Genomic DNA, 17,163 nt, shown 5'->3' with positions numbered 1-17,163 from the left:
ATCATCACACAATTCTGCTATTACTATATACAGTGTTCTTCTGGTTCTGCTCACTTCACTCAGCTTCAGTTCATGTAAGTCTTTCTAGACTTTTCTGAAATCAGCCTGCTCATTTTTTGTAAAATAATAATAGTCCATTATATGCATATACCATAATTTATTCAGCTATTCCCCACCTGATGGGTATCCTCTCAATTTCTAATTCCTGGCCACCATAAAAAGAATTATGATAAATATTTTTGCACACAATAAAAAATATTTTTTATTATTTTTTAATTTGAAAAATATTTCTTTACAACATTATCCCTTGCACTCACTTCTTTCTGTTCCGACTTTTCTCCTCCCTCCCTCCACCCCCTCCCCCAGATGGCAAGTAGTCTTATACATGTTGAATAGGTCACAGTATATCCTAGATACAATATATGTGTGCAGAACTGAACAGTTCTCTTGTTGCACAGGAAGAATTGGATTCAGAAGGTAAAAGTAACCTGGGAAGAAAAACAAAAATGAAAACAGTTTATACTCATTTCCCAGTGTTCCTTCTCTGGGTTCAGCTGCTTCTGTCCATCATTGATCAATTGAAACTAATTAGATTTTCTCTTTGTCGAAGAAATTCCCTTCTATCAGAATACATCCTCATACAGTATCGTTGTTGAAGTATATAATGATCTCCTGGTTCTGCTCATTTCACTCAGCATCAGTTCATGTAAATCTCTCCAAGCCTCTCTGTATTCCTCCTGCTGGTCATTTCTTACAGAACAATAATATTCTATAACATCCATATACTACAATTTATCCAACCATTCTGCAATTGATGGGCATCCATTCATTTTCCAGTTTCTAGCCACTACAAACAGGGCAGCCACAAACATTTTGGCACATACAGGTCCCTTTCCCTTCTTTAGTATCTCTTTGGGGTATAAGCCCAGTAGTAGCACTGCTGGATCTAAGGGTATGCACAATTTGATATCTTTTGGGGCATAATTCCAGATTGCTCTCCAGAATGGTTGGATTCATTCACAACTCCACCAACAATGCATCAGTGTCCCAGTTTTCCCTCATCCCCTCCAACATTCATCATTATTTTGTCCTGTCATCTTAGCCAATCTGAGTGTGAGGTGTGAGTTTTAATTTGCATTTCTCTAATCAATAGTGATTTAGAGCATTTTTTCACATGACTCTAGACAATTGCAGGCTTGTTGATATACATTTTTGTAAGCGATCAGAGATTAGCACATTTTCTCTAGTTCCACTTTGTTCATAAATTCCTCTTTTCTCTAAAGATCTGACAGAGAAACTATCCTTTGCTCTCCTAATTTGCTTATAGTATCATCCATTATGTCTAAATCATGAACCCATTTGACCTTATCTTGGTATATAGGGCGTAGTCTATGCCTAATTTCTGACGTACCATTGTTCAGTTTTCTCAGCAGTTTTTGTTAAATAGTGAATTCTTATCCCCAAAACTGGAATCTTGGGGTTTAGCAAACAATAGATTACAATAGTCATTGACTACTGTGTCTTGTATATCTATCATTCCACTCATCCAGTACTGTATTTCTTAGCCAGTAGCAAATGGTTTTGATGACCACCAGTTTATAATGCAATTTTAAGTCTGGTATGGCTAGGCTACCTTCCTTTGCATTATTTTTCCATTAATTCCCTTGATATTCTTAACCTTTTATTTTTCCAGATGAATTGTGTTATTATTTTTTCAAGTTCTATAAAATATTTTTGGCAGTTTTACTGGCATGGCAATGAATAAGTTGATTAATTTAGGTAGAATTGTCATTCTTATTATATTAGCTCCACCTATCCATGAACAATTGATATTTTCCCAATTATTTAGATCTGAATTTATTTGCATGAAAAATGTTTTGTAATTGTGTTTATATAGTTCCCGGGTTTGTCTTGGCAGTTAGACTATATTATCTATAGTTATTTTAATTGAAGTTTCTTTTTCTATCTCTTACTGCTGGTCTTTGTTGGTAACATACAGAAATGCTAGTGATTTATGTGAGTTGAGTTGATAGCCTTCAACTTTGCTAAAGTTGTTAGTGATTTCAAGTATTTTTTTAGTTGATTCTCTAGAATTCTTTAAGTATACTGTCATATCATCTGCAAAGAGTGATAGCTTTGTCTTCTCATCGCCTACTGTAATTTCTTCCATTTATTTTTCTTCTCCTATTGGTAAAGCTATAATAGTGGTGACAATGGACATTCTTATTTCACCTCTGACTTTACTGGGAATGTTTCTCACTTCTCCCCATTACATATAATGCTTGCTGATGGTTTTAGATAGATGCTGCTTAATATTTTAAGGAAAGTTCATTTATTCATATGCTCTCTAATGTTTTTAATAGGAAAGGGTGCTGCATTTTGTCATAAGTTTTTCCTATATCTATTGAAATAATTATATGATTTCTGTTAGTTTTGTTATGGGTATTGTCAGTTATTCTTGCTGCCATTTTTTAAGAGCTCAAAGCATATGAGCCCTCTGATCTCAGAGGTGAGATGAATGAAGAAGGAGACTCATAGTGTGAAAAGAGCTCCAATTTATTATGCTGTTCAGCCTTGTTGATATACATTTTTGTAAGCGATCAGAGATTAGCACAAGAACAGGAGGCAATCCCCAATCACCATTTGGAGAAATAGCTCGTAGGCTTTGAGTATGCATGATATCTGCCAATGGGAGGAGAGCCAATCTAGCAATTTAACAACTCACTCACAGGCAAGAGGCTCTGTCAAGGCATCCTCGCTTGTGAGCAACTACCTGTGACCCTCCAGCTCAATACTCATTCCCATGATCAAAGATCATTCCTCCTTGCTCAACAAGGGCGTTTCTTCAATGTGGCCGACAACTTATTGTGCACCAAAGGTTGAGGGGCCTGGGCATTCTCTCTCTGCAGAATCCCATAATTTAGCAAGTTATGCAGGTAGTTTTCTTGAGATTGAATCAGCCCTGTATTCCTGATATAAATTTTATCTCATCCTATAGATAAATTTCTGTAATCACTTTGTTAATATTTTATTTAAATTTTTGCATCAATATTCATTAGGGAAATTAGTCTATACTTTTCTTTCTCCATTTTGGCTCTTCCTGGTTCCATTTTCCCGAATAATTTATATAATATTGAAGTTAATTGTTCATTAAATGCTTAGTAGAATTCACTTATAAATCCATCTGTCCCTCAAGATTTTTTTCTTGTTGTTCATTAATGACTAGTTCAATTTCTTTTTCTAATATGGAGTTATGGATGAAGAAGAGTTTATGACCAAACAAGAGATAGAAAGGACCCCAGAAGGCAAAATGGGCAGTTTTGATCACATAAAATTTAAAAGTTTTTGCACAAATAAAATCAAGATAGCTAAAATTAGAAGCAGATAAATGCACGTGCTCAGATTAACCAAGATGTAGGGATACTTCTTGGAGAAGATATTCTGTAATCTCCTATGCAGGTGGAAGTAACCTATTTCCTTTGGCTATGTAATGAACAGATTGCATCTTCAAAACTACCAGACTGGACAACCTTGCTCTCTCCTCCACTGATTCCAAGGAGGTGAAACTTCTATTCTTCCATAGCATGGGAATCATGAACTAATATGGAGATGGGGCTCCCTTCATCCTCTTTTAGGCACTATGGCCCCTGAGAAGGAGCTTTGGGTGCTGGTTTGTTTCATCTGTCTTTTATAGTTCTAGAAGCAGAATTCTAAGAGTCCCGGCCTCAAGCCATGGACACTTTGAAGACGGGATTCTAGGCTAGATGTTGCTGCTAGCCCAACAGGGGAACCAGGATGCCAGGATTTGAGCTCAGAGGGCTTTAAACTTGGAACTTCATGAGACTGTGCTAAATAGGAACTCAGCTAAGCTGTGAATCTAATTCCTTTCCCCTCCCCAGAATTGAGGTGGTGCAGGAATAGGAATTGTGTCTTTCAAGTGTAGAGGGAGTGTTAGTATGTCTGTTCTTGCTATGTTTTTAAAGTATATATTTCTTTGTTGAAGCTAATCCATAGTTAAATGGTTGAATGGAACTGGGATATAAGGGGTTCCTAAAATTATAGCATTTGAGCCTCTTAAAGGCCCTAGAAGAGACTAGATACTCCTTAAAATACCTTCCCCCCCAAAACACCTCTTTTCCACATAAGAATATTAGAGAGCCCTACAAGATAAATGAAAATAACTTACCTGGTCTTTGACAGGGTGACTACATGGGAGTCACATTACACTATAAAAATGTAAAATGTTCAGATTAACAGAATGAGAAATCAAGAGTTTAAACAACTTAATTTCATTGGAAGAAATTGAACAAACTACAAATGAACTTCCAAAAGAAAAAAACAACAACAACAACAACAACACTGGACCCAGTCTATTTACAAATGAATTCTATCAAATATTCAAAGAACAATTAACTTCATTTTTATATAAATCATTTGCAAAAATATCAAAAGAAGGGATCCTTCCTAATTCATTTTATGACGCATATGTGATCTTGACATATAAGCCAAAGACAACAAAATAGAAAATGAAAACCATAGACCAGCATCTCTAAGGAACAGTGATGCAAAAATGTGAAATAAAATTTCAGCAAAGAAGCTAAAAAATATATAAACTGGATCAGGTTGGATTTATGCCAGAAATGCAAGGTTGACTTATTGTTAGGAAAACTATAAACTAAATTAATTAGGCCAATAACAAAATAAACAAAAAGTATGTGATTTTTATAAATATTTGTTGAAAAACTTCTGACAAAATATAGTATTCATTTCTATATAAAAAAAAGAAAATATGGAAATATATGGTCCTTTCTTTAGAATGAGAAATAACATATATCTAAAGCCCAGAGATACCATTAAATGTAATGAAGACAACTTAGAATCCTTTCTAATAAATTCAGGACTAAAACAAAGATGCCCATTGTCACTTCTATTTGGCATCAGCTTGAAATGCTGCCTAGAGCAATGTCAGGAAAAAGGGATTGGAAAAATAAGTCAAGATTTTTGTACATGACATGATGGTGATACTTAGAAAACCCTAGAGTCAAGTAAAAATTAACTGAAACAAATTAATTTCAGCAAACTTTCAATATATAAAACTAATTTACATCAATTATCAGCATTTCTATATGATATCAGTAAAACCTAGCAAAATAAAATAGAGAAATGCATATTCAAAAAGAGCCTTCCAGACAGCACCAAGCTGTATGGCAAACTGAGTGATCAGATGCTATTCTGAATCTATAAGAAAGTTAGAGTTTAAGAAGGGTCTCCCATACAAAAGTTCAAAGGGACTAAGCTTAATGTTCCCCTGAAGTACAATGCAGACTCTAAGTAGTCCCACTGGGAGTTTATTCACTCAAAACTCACCAGTTTTCAGGTACAGTTTATTAAGGACTTGCTTGAGAGCGTGATTCATTTTCCCCACCTTTCCAGATGATTGAGGGCTTTAGACAATGTGGGCAAACAATTTCAGGTCTCTTGAGTCTTTAGCCAATGCCTATTCAAATAAGTGGGGACTGTCTCAGAAGCCCTGAAGTAGGACTGTCCATGTTAATTGGTGGTGGTGGTGGTGGGTTAAATTCCCTTGAATTTGCCCATTCAAAGGCAAAAAAGAAATTGTGAGTCTTTATGCAGTGTTACACAAAAGAAAGCATCTTTAAGATCTAAAGTAAAAAACCATTGTGTGTCTCCTAGTGTTGAGGTTGGGAAGGGAACATCACAAGTTTGGGGTTACAGACCAGTGTTGTGAGGTGTCTCAAAAGAATTTACAACCTTGAATCCATTCCAAGTCAAGGGGCAAAGTTTACTGTAATTGTAATGCTATTACAAAGCGGGCTGAATTTCCAAAACAAATTAATAGAGAAATAGAAGCAAGGAGACACATTTATCCAGCTTTATCATTGATATGCTAATTCTATGGCTCATAGATAGGACCAAGGAGTGGTCTCTGGAATTTGGTTCTCACTAACAAGATTATCAGTCAGCAGCGAATTGAGGAGTCATCTCCAGAATCAGGCAGATTGTCAGTGCAATAGCATTCTTATGTTGGGTATGTGTGTGTGTGTAGGGCAAAGCTACAGGACTTTGGAATCAGATAGTTTGCCAGAACAGAAACCCCCCGAGGCCAGGGGACCCCCAAACCACCGCTATATTTCCCTGGAAGCTATAGATTGGTATCTGACAGGGACACTGGCAAAGAAGCAAAAGCCTGTGCTTAAGACATTTTTCCTACAAGATGGGGTGAAAAGGTGGCTTACTGTAACAAGGAGTCTGTAAAATTTGGGACTCCCTTGTACGGGCCACCCAGGTGGGTGTGGGGAAGTCACCCCAACAATATTGGGGTCCCCAGGTCAGTGTGGTGGGTATGGTGAAAGAATGAACAAACTCAGTTTGTCTCCAAGTTAAGTGACAAAGATTTATTACACTTCTAATTGTGGGCTAAGTTCCAAAAATAATTTAACAAAGAACCAGGAACAAGAAGATATATTTATGGGAAAAAGAGAAAAATTAGGTGCTTCATGTCACTGACATGTTAATTTTATGGCTTAGAAGTAACACTGAGGAGTGGTGTTATAGGTGGAGTTGAGCAGTATTGAATTCTAGGGCTCAGAGATAGAATCATTGCTTGATCATTGTTGAATTTTGTGCCTTAGAAGTGAAGTTGCTTCCCATTATTGAATTTTCAGAAACTATTGTTATCTGACAACCAGAATTGTTAGTGGAGAGCCTTGAAGTTATTGCTCCATCTTCCCTGGAGCTAAACCACATTAATCCTATCAACAACTTTCCTTTGTCCTGAAGACAGTATTAATCAATTTTGATAGTTGAGGAAATCAAAGCTCAAGTCACCTATTCCCAGTGTATGATGGGGTCAGGTTAGAAATAGTTATTTCAGCTTCTTATTAGCTTCTCTATCAAGATCTGTGCTAATATAGCAATGAGGAAAATAGTAGACATCACATGTGTTTGGCAGTTCAGGGGGCAGGTGAGGTCTCCTCAGTAGTTTTAAGCCTTCAAGAAGGTTTTGTTAATTTGTTCTTATTTCTCAATAATAGATTAAGGTATTAAATACCTACCTTGTGCTAAGTGATATGAATGCTAAAGTGACTATTCTGTTCCCTTGTCAGGAAATGCTAAAATGAGCCCATTCTGTTCCTATGATCAATCATAATCAGCACACAAAAAGGTCAGCTTTCCCAGACTGTCTTATTACTGTATTTAAGACTGTCATAAGCTGAGAAATTTGCTTGATATCTTTACTGGAAACATTGAAACCATTCTCCAAGAGCTCCCTCTTCTCCCCTCCTCCTTATATCACATGCCCCAGATACTTTTGCCTTTAGTTTTTCATTCACTTGTTTCTCCTGTGATGAAATGGTGCTTCTCTTTCCTAAGCCAAACCCCTCTTATCTTCTCCTTTATCACCTCTATCTATCAACCATAATTGTATACAAAGAGAAGTTACTTTTCCCAAACTGTCTTGTTAGCATTTTTAAGAGTCTCAGTATCTTATTATGTATCTTGTTGCTTTCTAGACCCCACCTTTCCCCTCTCTTCCCTCTGAGTCTCTATTAAATGTCATTCTCCCCCAAAGATATCATTTTTGAATTTTGCTCATGACCTTTTCATGTGATTAAGAGATATCTTTTAGCAAAGAAAACTCCATTGTGATTTCATCACATTAGCCTTATGGATTTTGAACTGCTCTCCCGATCCTCATCACCAGGTCCTGGGCTATATGCTGAGGACACAAAGATAGGGAAGGAAAAGGCTTTCCCTGCTCTCAAAGAGCTCACAGCTTACTAGGGGAGGTAACAAGCAAATAACTTTATACAAGTAAGATATAGAGAGAGTAAATTGGAGATTATCAACAAAGGGATGGCATTAGAACTGAGAGAGATGTGGAAGGACTTCTTGTACAAGGTGGATTTTAGCTGAAATTTGGAGAAAGGCAAAAAAACCAGGAGGGAGATTGTTCTAGGTATGGGGAGCAATGAGGACTTCCATCTTCACTTTGTCTTCATCCCATGCATAGAATGGAGCAGTGAAGGCTTGTTTGAGGAAAGAGGAGGAGACCAGGAAAACAAAAGGTGTGGGGGGGAGGTTTGAATGCCAGCATACTTCTGAACACTCCAGTTTTAACCCAATAAATACTTCCCAAACTACAGGACCATAGGAACATTTAGGAACATTTTATGTCAGCGTAGATTTCTTCTCCTGTCACAGAACTGACTCCAAATCAAAAAGTCTTGGATTCCTTTTCATGTCAAGGACAACTTAGGTTGCCTGGTGAAGCTTTGGGATTTTATGACGTTCTCAAATTCACAGAATACAATGCATAAAGTAAAAGCATAGAAAAAAATCTTTTAGTTTCTCCAGAAATAATATATTTCTAGTCTAAAAATCCTTTCCAGACATTCCCCTGTTTGGATATGTGAAAAAGGCCAAGAACAAAAGAATCTTTCTTAGGGAAATGGCTGGTTTTTGAAACCTTAAACAAAAGGTGTTTCTTGTCTTGTTGACATTCTTGTCTTCCCACTGGAGATCCTAAAGCCCCATCTGGGGCAAGACTCTTCTCCATTCAGAATGGATTCAGATATTGATTCCAGGGAGGGGTGTCCTTTGGTTTCTCCTGGGGAACACTTAATGTGAGGGGATGCAGCCAGAAAGCTGAGTCATGACTATGATTCTGGAATGTTAACTACAAGTGGTATCTTACCATAAACCTTTCTTTTTTTCAAGGTTCCTATGAATGTAACCTCAAACCCTTTTTGGGTAGAAGGACATGTGGGTGCTGGACCAGTCTCAACATTTGTTCCCCTAGGATAGAAATGTTTGGGTATTGGAATTTTTAAGCTGAGAAATTTACTTCATATTTTTACTGGAAACATTGAGACCATTCTCCAAGAGTTCTCTCTTCTCGCCTCCTCCTCATATCACATGTCCCAGATACTTTTGCCTTTAGTTTTTCATTCACTTGTTTCTCCTGTGATGAAATGGTGCTTCTCTTTCCTACGCCAAATCCCTCTTATCTTTTCCTCTATCACCCCTATTCTCTCACTTATCTTCAGTATCTGTTGGCTGTTTCTCAATTGCCTACAAACATGTCCAATCTCCATCCTCAAAAAACCCTTATTTGATCCAGCCCTACTTGCCAGCTGCCGCCTCAAATCTCTTCTTCCTTTTGTGGCTAAACTCTTCAGGAAGACCATTAACAGTCAGTGCCTTCACTTCTTCTCACTTTCTTCTTAAATCTCTACAGTATGACTTCTGACCTCATCATTCAATCAAATCTACTCCCTCCAAAGTTAACAATGACTTCATGAAATCTAATGACCTTTTCTCAGCCCTCATCCTTCCTGACCTCATTCCACACTTGACATATCAATCTACTCCTTCCAAAGTTAACAATGACTTCATGAAATCTAATGACCTTTTCTCAGCCCTCATCCTTCCTGACCTCATTCCACACTTGACATATCGATCACCCCCTCTGCTCTCTCTTGGTTCTTCTCCCATCTATTTGCTCTCTCCCCAATTTCCTTTGCTGAGTCTTTATCCAGATCATGGATCCTAACTACAAGTAGTCCTCAAAGCTCTGCTATTGCTATCCTCTTCCCTCTCTGTAGTACTGAGCATGGTGAGCCTATCAGGTCCTGTGTATTCAATGATCATTTCTAAGCCAACATATAGTCTTTTTTGCATCTCAAACTGGCTGCCCTGTAGGCATCTTAAATTCAACAGCTACACAACTGAACTCATGATCTTTTCCCCAAAACCTTTTCCCCTTCCAAACTTCCCTATTACTAATGAGATCCACCTTCCTCTTGGTCTTCCATCAGGTCTCCGGAATCTCTTTCCCATGTCCAGTCCATTAGGAAGGCTTGTCTTATTTACCTTTCTAACATCTCTTGCATTATACCCTTTTCTCTTCTTGGACAATGCCTGCCTTCATTAAGACCTCATTTCCCGCACTAAGCAGCTATTGGCTGTCTCTCCCCAGGATGTACCCTCCTCCCTCCACCTGGCTGTCTTGTCACTGGCTCCTGATACCTCTAGAACAAAACAGACCTCCCCCCCCCCCCACTTTATATTCAAAGCCTTATATAACCTGTATGCCCCAGTCCCTCTTTTAGTTTTCTTACTCCTTACACTTCCCTGGGTAGTGTGCAGTCCAGTGAAACCTATTTCTTGAACAAGACCCTTCATGTCTCAAAGTGGCCATTTTCTCTGACTATCTCCCAGCCTGGAATGTTCTTCCTCGTCAGCTCTGCCTCAGTTCTCCAGCTTCCTTCAAGTCCCAGCTAAAATCTAAAATCCCACCTTGAGAAGATTTTCGCAACCCCTCTTATTTCTAATCTTTTCCCTCTGTTGATTATTTTCTATTTTTCCAGTTTCTGTCTTATTTTTTATATAACTATATAAAAATAAATAACAACAACAATAATAAATATCTTCCCCAATAGATGGAAGGGCAGAGATTACCTGTTATCTATCTTGAATAATTTACATTTATTGCAGTGCTGGCTCACAGTATGAACTTCATACGTGCTTATTGACTGGTTAATTAGATACAGTTGTTTCTGGCAGACTTGTGCTTAAAAGTCAGAGTTCAGTATTGTGTCTCCTCCTCTTCATCATAGGATTTCAAAGGAAAACAAAGATTAATGAAAATGAAATCTTTTTTCTCATACAAGTTCATGGACCCTCTTGAAAGGTGTCCACGGACTTGATAACCCAGGATCTTCAAGCTCTTTTGATTTGATTTTCTGGGCAGTACCATGTTTGGCACCTACAGCAGGTAGTTCAGGTAGTTTTATTAATTTAGGTGAGGATACTCTCCCCTGTTACAAAACTGTTTAGAGTGAGGTTTGGTGAGGTGACCAGTAAAATCAATTTTGATACCAGTGTGTAGTGGTTCCATTAAGATACAAACCAGACACTAAGGAGGCTGTTGGTGAGAAGAAAGCCCCCACCAAAATATTTAGAGCAGATCTTTTTGTGATAACAAGTATTAGAAATAAAGCAGATGCTCATCAATTGGGAAATGGCTAAGCAAATTGTGGTACCTGAACATAATGGAATACATATACAGATACACAAACACACACATACACACAATATATGCAAATATACACATGTATCCATAGCCACACACATACATAGATTACTACTATGTAGTACACACATACTAGATTGCACACAGATATTAGTATGAAGTATAAAATAATGAGTGTGATGAATACAGAGAAGCCTGGGAAGAGCTGCCTTCATGCTGACTGCTGAAGGAATTAGACCCAAGGAAACAAGATGTACAACAATGACAACAATATAAATGAGGGAACAACCACATGTACCCCAAATTCAGAATGATTGTTCCAAAATAATTACAAGGAATATGCATGATTCAAATCAACAGATAAGAAGATGGCCCATTTGACCTTTTTTGCCAAGATGGGAGGTCCATGAATGTGATATATTGCACATATTCTCAGACTTGTTCAAAGTATTGATGGGTTTTGTTGATTTCCCTCATTTTTTTTTTAGTATTAGTTTCTTTAAAAAAGCATGGTACTACTCAGAAAAATCAAATCAAAAGAGTTTTAGATCCAAGGTTCTCAGCATGGAGTCTTGTGAACACATTTCAAGAAGATCCATGAACTTGCACGGGGAAAAATATTTCCTTTTCATAAATCTTTGGTTTTCTTTGTAATCCTATGAAGAAGGGGGTAACAAACCAAAATGCGTTTACTCAGGGTGCTGGAGGAGATGATGGTTCCCTGGTTCACATATACTTAGTACTTAGTATGGTGATATAATAGTTCTATATTATTATCTATTATATCTCTAGTTCACACATACTTAGTGTGCTGTAATGATGTAATCATACTGAGGTATTTAAGGGCTGAGAAGACTGGAAACGAGACCTTCCATCCTTGACCATCCTTCTGGTGGCTCTCCTGCCTCCTGCACTCTTCCAATCAGACCAAGGTTGGTCCCGAGATCCTCCAGAGAACTAGTCTGGACATTATAGGAAATCATAGCAATGTAAACAAAATAAAATAAAACAAAAAAGATGTCATCAATATAAACGCTTTAAAAATAAATCAATTACCAGTGTATTGTCAGCAGAACATCACCTCTCACAACAACAAGCTCTGGATCCTGTGGCGGTTTCCACGGACAAGTCACTTAACCACAAGTCCCAGGATCTGAACAATGAAAGAACAAGGGCTTTGTTCTCTGTCTCAAGAGCCCATTGTTTGTGTCTCTCTCCCTAGCTGGAATCTAAACACCCAAAGGACAAAAGTGGCTTTTTGGATTTCTTTGGGGTCCCCAGCACCATCTAGCACAGTGTTGAATGCATTAGGATACTCAGAGTCCTGATTCCTGGTGGACTTTGGCTCAGAGAGATATAGACAAATGGATAGAATGGGCTTTCAGTTACATTTTAAAGTGAGCCATCCAGATCCACAACAATAATGGCAACCTATTGGTCCTGATCAAAATCAGACACCCACATTGAACAGGGACCAGTGGTCATTTAGGTCGAGTCATGTGATTTAGTCACAGTCAAGTTCTTCATAAGATTATTATATCATGTAACAATGTCAAATGAAACCAAGAGCTGGTCCCTTGTGAAAGATGGAGACAGAACACCAGGTGTGGGAGCTGGGACTTTGAGCAAATAATTTCCTTCCTGTGGAACTGAACTTTTTCTAATGGAAAATGTTTGAATTGGATGTGAAGATATCTAAGGCCTGCTCTAGTCTTAAATCTTTAAACCCCAGATTTATGCCAATGGACCAGCTTCAACAGAACAGCCCTGTGTTAACGGGATGGGGAATAGAAGATACTTATTCATATCTTCACTGGTAGGAATATCAAAAGAGTTTATCATTATTTCTATTAATAAATAAGAAGCAAATGAGGAAGGGCTTGTTTTCTATTGATCTTTCAGGAAATGGTAGTTAGTTGAAATTTAAATAGGATCTCGTTCAAAAAATTAGGTATTGCATTCATTAATGTCCAAACTGGATATAACTTCACACTGCAAGTCGGTATGGTTTGAGTTCCATTTTGAATGAAAGTTTTGGGATAACAGATTGTTTCTTTGAGAGATCTGCTTTAAGGGCAAATAGCTTAAATCTGGTCAAGCATACAGTTGATCTTTAACATATTTACATTTAAAACAAATATGCAGCAATACAATGTGCCCATCTGTGCAAGAGTGTGTGAGTGTGTGAGTGTGTGTGTGTGTGAGTGTGTGTGTGTGTGTGTGTGTGTGTGTGTGTGTGAGTGTGTTTCCCTACCCTAGGTTCCTTAACTATTAAAGCCAGAAGTTAAAATTGGAAAGTTGCTCTATATGGAAATCTGAATAAAGTCAAAACCCCTGGATACATGTGTTCATGTGGGGCATTAGTTAATCAGAGATCTCTGAAGAGTCTCATTTACTTTCATCATAGATCTCTAGAATTGAAAGGAAAGTTAGAGACAAAGTCCAATCTCTCACCCACAATAGTCTCTAAGTAGTTTTGAAATGGTGCAATTGATCTTGCTTCATTCTGTGCATTCATTTTGTATTCATGTCATTTTTTTCCTCTTTTTAAACTACAAGCTATTCCCACTCCTCAGAAAGGCGGGATTCTGAACACCAGAATTGCTTTCTGAACTGTGTGGTTGTTCCATCTTGTGTGTCTCCATAGCACAAAGTGGGTATCTAATAAATATTTTTTGACTTGAGACTCAAGCTGTATTTGAGAATAAATATTCTACTTGATTCAAATAGACTAGTCAACCAGCAGCCCTAGAAATAGGTATGCACGTCCCCACTTCACTTCTCCACTGACCACTCTCCCCTCCCCTTCTCCCAGGTCTGGGTTGCCATTCCCTCCACCTTTCCATAATTAGGTCATTCTTAAAATCTAACTTTCATCTTAAACTTTCTTACTTATGCAATCTTACCCTCGGAACTCTTAAACACTTTCACAATCAGTATTTACATAAGAAGGACATTTTAATTGCATAGAATGTTAAAAGTCTCTCAACCTTTTATTTATTTATTTTTTAATTTAAATTTTATTTTATTTAATAATAACTTTGTATTGACAGAATCCATGCCAGGATAATTTTTTTTTACAACATTATCCCTTACGCTCGCTTATGTTTCATTTTTTCCCCTCCCTCCCTCCACCCCCCCCCCAAGATGGCAAGCAATCCTATATATGTTAAATATGTTGCAGTATATCCTAGATACAATACATATTTGCAGAACCGAACAGTTCTCCCACTGCACAGGGAGAATTGGATTCAGAAGGTAAAAATAACTCGGGAAGAAAATCAAAAATGCAAATAGTTCACATTCATTTGTTCCTTCTTTGGGTGTAGCTGTTTCTGTCCATCATTTATCAATTGAAACTCAGGTCTCTTTGTCATAGAAATCCACTTCCATCAGAATACATCCTCCTACAATATCGTTGTCGAAGTGTATAATGATCTCCTGGTTCTGCTCATCTCACTTAGCATCAGTTCATATAAGTCTCTCCAAGCCTCTCTGTATTCATCCTGCTGGTCATTCCTTACAGAGCAATAATATTCCATAACATTCATATACCACAATTTACCGAGCCATTCTCCAATTGATGGGCATCCATTCATTTTCCAGTTTCTAGCCACTACAAACAGGGCTGCTACAAACATTTTGGCACATACAGGTCCCTTTCCCTTTTTTAGTATCTCTTTGGGATATAAGCCCAATAGAAACACTGCTGGATCAAAGGGTATGCACAATTTGATAATTTTTTGGGCATAATTCCCGATTGCTCTCCAGAATGGCTGGATTCGTTCACAACTCCACCAACAATGCATCAGTGTCCCCGTTTTCCCGCATCCCCTCCAACATTCATCATTATTTTTTCCTGTCATCTTAGCCAATCTGACAGGTGTGTAGTGATATCTCAGAGTTGTCTTAATTTGCATTTCTCTGATCAATAATGATTTGGAACACTCTTTCATGTGAGTAGTAATAGTTTCAATTTCTTCATCTGAAAATTGTCTGTTCATATCCTTTGACCATTTATCAATTGGAGAATGGCTTGATTTTTTATAAATTTGAGTCAGTTCTCTATATATTTTGGAAATGAGGCCTTTATCAGAACCTTTAACTGTGAAGATGTTTTCCCAGTTTGTTGCTTCCCTACTAATCTTGTTTGCATTCGTTCTGTTTGTACAAAGGCTTTTTAATTTGATATAATCAAAATTTTCTATTTTGTGATCGGTAATGGTCTCTAGTTCATCTTTGGTCACAAATTTCTTTCTCCTCCACAAGTCTGAGAGATAAACTATCCTATGTTCCTCTAATTTATTTATAATCTCGTTCTTTATGCCTAGGTCATGGACCCATTTTGATCTTATCTTGGTATGTGGTGTTAAGTGTGGGTCCTTGCCTAATTTCTGCCATACTAATTTCCAGTTATCCCAGCAGTTTTTATCAAATAATGAAATCTTATCCCAAAAGTTAGAATCTTTGGGTTTGTCAAACACTAGATTGCTATAGTTGACTATTCTGTCTTGTGAACCTAACTTTTTCCACCGATCAACTAATCTATTTCTTAGCCAATACCAGATGGTTTTGGTGACTGCTGCTTTATAATATAATTTTAGATCAGGTACAGCTAGACTACCTTCATTTGATTTTTTTTTTTTCATTAATTCCCTTGAGATTCTCGACTTTTTATTGTTCCATATGAATTTTGTTGTTATTTTTTCTACATCATTAAAATATTTTCTTGGAAGTCTGATTGGTATAGCACTAAATAAATAGATTAGTTTAGGGAGTATTGTCATCTTTATTATATTTGCTCGGCCTATCCAAGAGCACTTAATATTTTTCCAATTATTTAAGTCTGACTTTATTTGTGTGAAAACTTTTTTGTAATTTTGCTCAAATAATTCCTGACTTTCCTTTGGTAGGTAGATTCCCAAATATTTTATACTATCAACAGTTATTTTGAATGGAATTTCTCTTTGTATCTCTTGCTCTTGGATTTTATTGGTGGTGTATAAGAATGCTGAGGATTTATGGGGATTTATTTTGTATCCTGCTACTTTGCTAAAATTATGAATTATTTCTAATAGCTTTTTAGTCGAATCTCTGGGGTTTTCTAGGTATACCATCATATCATCTGCAAAGAGTGATAGTTTGGTTTCCTCATTGCCTACTTTCTCTCAACCTTTTAAAGTTGTTAATTTGATCAACAGATTTCATTTACACTTATTTTACTTCCTGCAATCATCTTTAGATCTTGCTTCATCATAAACTCTTATCTATAGATCTGACAGGTACAGCTTACATGTTTCTATAACCTACTTACATTATCTTTTAAGGTTTTTGACCTTGGCACACAGTGTGAGACCTAATCTGTGCCTGGTTTCTGCCAAACTGCTTTCCAGTTTTCCCAGTAGTTTTTGTCAAATAGCGAGTTCTTATCCCCAAAGCTTGGATCTTTGGGTTTACCAAATACTTGGTTACTCTAGTCATTTACTACTATTCTATTCCATTGATCTGCCACTCTATTTCTTAGCCAGTACTAGATTATTTTGATGATAATCACTTTGTAATATGGTTTGAGATCTAGAACAGCCAGATCGCCTTCCTTCATATTTTTTTTTCTCATTGATTCTTTTGATATTCTTGACTTTTTGTTTTTCTGGATAAACTTTGTTACTATTTTTTCTAGCTTTATAAAATAATTCTTTGGTAGTTTAATTGGTATAGTACTGAATAACTATATTAATTTAACTAGAATTGTCATTTTTATTCTATTGGCTCAGTCTACCCATGAGCAGTTAATATTTCTTCAATTAATTAAATCTATCTTTATGTGAAAAGTGTTTTGTAATTGTATTTGTATAGTTCCTGTATTTGTCTTGACAGGTATACTCACAAGAAAGTATTTTATATTGTCTTTAAGTGAGATCTTTCTTTTTATTATTTGTTACTATATACTGTTATTGACAGTATATAGAAATGATAATAATTTATGTGGCTTTATTTTATGCCTTGTAATCTTGCTGAAGATTTTTTTTTTAAGAGACATCCTTATTTCACTCCTGATCTTACTGAAAAGACTTCAAGTTTATAATTTGTACAAATAATGCTTG

The sequence above is a fragment of the Antechinus flavipes genome, chromosome 2, assembly GCF_016432865.1.
Source record: "Antechinus flavipes isolate AdamAnt ecotype Samford, QLD, Australia chromosome 2, AdamAnt_v2, whole genome shotgun sequence".
In the NCBI taxonomy this organism is placed as follows: domain Eukaryota; kingdom Metazoa; phylum Chordata; class Mammalia; order Dasyuromorphia; family Dasyuridae; genus Antechinus; species Antechinus flavipes.
Note: the sequence above shows the minus strand (reverse complement) of the source record.